We start from the raw sequence: 5,462 nt of genomic DNA, 5'->3' as shown, positions 1-5,462 counted from the left end.
CCCTATGGGAGGCTTTCCTTGGGCCGGGTTGGAGCTGCAGAGTGCCATTGAGCCCTATGGGAGACTTTCCTTGGGCCGGGTTGGAGCTGCAGAGTGCCATTGAGCCCTATGGGAGACTTTCCTTGGGCCGGGTTGGAGCTGCAGAGTGCCATTGAGCCCTATGGGAGACTTTCCTTGGGCCGGGTTGGAGCTGCAGAGTGCCATTGAGCCCTATGGGAGACTTTCCTTGGGCCGGGTTGGAGCTGCAGAGTGCCATTGAGCCCTATGGGAGACTTTCCTTGGGCCGGGTTGGAGCTGCAGAGTGCCATTGAGCCCTATGGGAGACTTTCCTTGGGCCGGGTTGGAGCTGCAGAGTGCCATTGAGCCCTATGGGAGGCTTTCCTTGGGCCGGGTTGGAGCTGCAGAGTGCCATTGAGCCCTATGGGAGACTTTCCTCGGGCCGGGTTGGAGCTGCAGAGTGCCATTGAGCCCTATGGGAGGCTTTCCTTGGGCCGGGTTGGAGATGCAGAGTGCCATTGAGCCCTATGGGAGACTTTCCTTGGGCCGGGTTGGAGCTGCAGAGTGCCATTGAGCCCTATGGGAGGCTTTCCTTGGGCCGGGTTGGAGCTGCAGAGTGCCATTGAGCCCTATGGGAGGCTTCCAACATCATGCACTGAAGGTTCAAAGTCAGAAAGGTTTTCCCGCCGTTTACGATCATTCAGATACGAAAATTTTGTGACTATCGCAAACGATCGTTTCAATACGATCGTAAGTACAACGTTTTTGTATTCAAATGGAAAGATTTTTCGTGACATTTGCGATCATCAGAAATGATCGGATTTTGTGATTCGGATTCGTACCTTAGTGAATCTGGCCCTAAGTAATGGAAAAAACACACATGATAGACCAGATTGCAAATTGTCTCAGAATATTACTCTCAACATCATACTAAAAGGTGAGCAACCCGTTTAAAGTTAATGTAAAGGTGAGCAACCCCTTTAAGGACCATTGAGAAGTATGGGAAGTAAGGAAAGGGGCATTCTGGCTATGGGATGCACAGCTGACAAATGGCCTTATATTTAGAGACGTTAGTAGTTTTGGATTATGAATATGAAGGTGGTACAGGGGCATTCTCTATAGCAAGCAGCCCTTATGCCTATTTAGGCTACAATCATTAAAGGCAATCTAAACCCAAAGAAATTAAATTATGTAAACTTATACAGAGGGCTCCTATGAGCCCCCCTTACATTCATTTTTAGAGATTTCTGACTTATTTTAGACAGCTAATAGCAGACTAACAGCTCTCCTTGAAGGCCAGAGTGCCAGTGACCCTAACTGTCCATGCACTTCCTATGCGCTGTCCATGCACTTCCTGTATTCAGTTAACTCTTAGGTTGCAGACTCTCAGTTGCACCTAATGCCTGGAATTAACATTCTAAAAATACAAATATCTTAAAATCACTAACAAAAAAAATAAATACGTTTAAGTTGCAAAAGGTCTCGGAATCAGGGATGTGCAGGCCCCAAAATAAGCATGAACCAAGAAGGAATCTCAGGTATTAAGAAAGGGACGGGGGGGGGGGGGAGAAGTCCTGTCAGGGGTTCAGTCTCAGTAGACATGAAGTACAAAGGGCCTATTGAGTGAAATTCTTATGTAGGTGTATGCATAAGGGGTATCTATTCTGGAGGGGGGTTCTTCCATATGTATATAGTTTCCATAGGATTCTGTGGAATACTTACATTTATGTTGTAATACAGCAGTATTAAAGGAACAGTTCAGTGTAAAAATGAAACTGGGTACAATAGACAGTCTGCGCAAAATAAAAAATATTTCTCATATAGTTAGTTAGGCAAAAATGTAATCTGTAAAGGCTGGAGCGGGCAGGTGTCTAACATAATAGCCAGAACACTACTTCCTGCTTTCAGCTCTCTAACCTCTTAGTCAGTGACTTTAGTGGGGGCCACATGGGACATAAAGCAAACTAACTGAACAATTATGTCCCATATGGCGCCCCTCAAGTTACTGATTGGTTACTGACTGCTAACAGCTTAGAGAGCTGAAAGCAGGAAGTAGAGTTCAGGCTATTATGTTAGACATATGCCCACTCCAGCCTTTACACATTACATTTTTGCCTAACTAACTATATTGAAAACATGTTTTATTTTGCGCAGTCTGTCTATTTTACCCAGTTTCATTTTTACACTGAACTGTTCCTTTAACATATGTCATTTCATTCAAGAACCTATCTAGTAACAGAAACCAAGGGATATAAATCACACAAAGCTTTTCTGTTTCATCATATATCAATTTATTTAAATTGCAGTTCACACAATCAGAAATATTGCACCATAAGGTCCCATTCGTTCCATAGAAATATATATTATTTTAAGCAATTTTAGAAATTTTAGCAACTGGATCTACAAAACACATAAGAAAATAAGAATAATATAGAAATGCTGCAAGTACCATTATTAAGTGCTGATTGACCAGTTTCCCAATAGAAAGTTCCACAGTGAGAGTTCCAGATTGTAACATAAATCTGATAGAAGCAGGAGCGGTCTGAATGTAGGTATCTGGCACACACACAGCCACACCCTTATTCTATTTAAATGAATGGCTCGCCCTCAGCGCCAGATACATCACATATGTCTGCCCCCTCTGTATCTTATTTCATAATCATCTTCACATAATAATACTAATATTCCAGTGATTATTTGTATAGATAAAATTTCTAAATAATTAACTCTGAGAATTCTCATCTCCAAACAGTGGTTCCAGAACGCAATATGGGTTCCAGTTCCAAGCTGCAGGAAACTCGTCAGTAGGATAATGAACAAAGTTAGTGATCCATGGCTCAACTGTCAATAGGTAAAAGGAGACTGGGGGTCTGCCTGCAGTTCCATTACAATTATAAAAAATGGGCCCAAAGTTGTGCATATTGATGTTATTCATGGTATCTGCATCCAAGCATGGGCATTGCATAAGTGAGCCAAGCACCAATGTGTCCATCCTGGCTTTTCTAATGAGTCATGCGTACTGCAAATGGAAACCTAGAGTTGCACCACACAGAGGGTAATTCCAGAGCCCTTAGAATGGGATGTGCCAATAGGAGCTACTGACTTGCACCCAATGAATTGAACTCCAATTCCCTCCTCATGACACCTCATGACACTGACACTCTTGGTGCCATGTGATTTTTCTATATATCCCCTGATATTATGAACAGTACATAACACTCTACTGACTACAAAGTAAGTGCTAATAGCAAAGAAGGATCAGGGTAAGCCCCAAACCAATGGCCTCAAAGCAGGGGCTTATTTATGAATTTCTGGCTTGGGGGCAAGTTTTGGTTGCATAAAACCATATGTAGTGCCAAACAGAGCCTCCTGTAGGATACCAGTCCTCATAGGGGCTACCAAATAACCAATCACAGCCCTTTTTAGCACCCCCAGGAACTTTTTTCATGCTTGTGTTGCTCCCCAACTTTCTTTATATTCAAATGTGGCTGGTCGGTAAAAAAGTTTGGGGACAACCTGAGTTCACTGAATAGGCCTTGTGTTAAAAATGCATTAACCTTTTCTTTTAATTATGAAAAATCTATGGTTTTTGTTATTTCTATTTCTAACTTTCTGGTTCTTGCAGGATAGCTACAAACTGCTGAAAAGGCGATAATAAAGGGCTGAGGGGAATGTTTGTTTATACAGAATCCATTGTTTCTAGTTAAACTCACTTAACTACAGGGCAATTAGAAAGAATAAAAAAGTAAAACAGTACTTTCTTAATGCTTTGCAATAATAAGGAAGAAAAAAAAAGAGGGTAATAGTCCAAAGGGTTAAATTGGCAATAATGGCAATATTTCTGACTGTAAATTAACTGGTATAGACTAGAGAAGTAGATGGAAGTATTAAAAACTTCTATGGCTGTACCATGAATGTTGACTACAACAGAAAGGCAGGGTTTGGTAGCTACAGTATCATTCATGGGTTCCATAGAACTAAAGTTGATTAAAGGCAACTCAAGAGGAAAGCACAGACAAATGAAGACAAATTGTACTCAGTCTGTGCCTTCAGGTTTTGTTGAGTAGATTCTCACATCAAACCCGTACATTTGAAGAGCAAATAACCCATTGGAAAATACCAAATAAAACACTAGCAATGTGTTACGATAATAATTAGTACATTATAATGTCTGAGGAGAAAGTGAATGTGAAAAAAGAAGCAATTGAATTACAGTAGTCAATGAATTGGAAAATAATTCCATTGGAAGAACACATTAATCCTGTAGGGAATGTATATAATAGAAAACTGCTATTTGGGCTTCTTAACTTTCTTTACAATTGTTACAACTTATAAGGAGCTAATACTTACATTCAGGGAAACACTGCCGTAGAGCAGGGATCCCCAACCTTTCTTACTCATGAGCCACAGTCAAATGTAAAAAGATTTTGGGAGCAACACAAGCACCATAAAAGTTCATGGAGGAGCCAAATAAGGGCTGTGATTGGCTATTAGGCAGCCTCTATGCACCCTATCAGCTTACAGGGGCTTTATTTGGTAGGAAATCTTGTTTTTATTCAACCAAAACTTGCCACCAAGTCAGAAATTCAAAAATAACTCCCTGGTTTGGGGGCACTGGGAGCAACATCCAAGGGGTTGGGGAGCAACATGTTACCCCCGAGCCACTGGTTGGGGATCACTGCCTTAGAGTCTCAGTTTAAACCAAAATGGCAGGAGCTAGAAAGGTATTCCCTCTAATTGGAGCACCAGTGCAGGTTAGAGTTACCCACGGGTTGGGCGGGTTAGGGTTGAAATTTAGGTGACCATTGTGGGTTCCAGTTGGACTGGGAACTCTGCTCCCAAAGATTTCCTGTCTTGGAACCAAAATTGCACAGTGAAGTAGAATACGGAGCAGGAGAATGAGAGTACAGCTTGGGTGCGGGTCTTACAATAGCAACATTTTGTGCGTTAGGGTAGAGCTTGGGGTAAGGTTTTGTGGTTTGGGGCAAGTGCGGGTTTGTGTTTTTCCTGACCCACACATGACTAATCACCAACTGTAAGTTGAATTTGATATAAACATATACATTTAAGAGGAATTGGAAAGCACGCTTATATCTACAAATAGGCACAACTTATAAGCAATCCACCCCTACCAGAAATGAGCCCGGTAAACAGATACTTTTATACATTATGTGATTGGACAATGTTATATCAGCGCACAAATATATTTTATGCACCTTGACCAGGGAGCCAGCGATCCAGCAAGGCACGTCCCACTGCTACAGAAGTGGTCACCTATCCCATCTCTCTTGGAGAATGCAATATAAATCTGTATAAATATCATCAAATATATCCATTAGCTGCCAAGCAGATTGGCACATAGAGGTTCCCAGAATGCACTGCAGTGCACAACTTACTTGTGTAACACATCCCATACAATGGTTGGTATAATCCTCTAACCTAAGACACTTGACATACATCGATTG

The sequence above is a fragment of the Xenopus tropicalis genome, chromosome 6, assembly GCF_000004195.4.
Source record: "Xenopus tropicalis strain Nigerian chromosome 6, UCB_Xtro_10.0, whole genome shotgun sequence".
Taxonomy (NCBI): Eukaryota; Metazoa; Chordata; class Amphibia; order Anura; family Pipidae; genus Xenopus; species Xenopus tropicalis.
Note: the sequence above shows the minus strand (reverse complement) of the source record.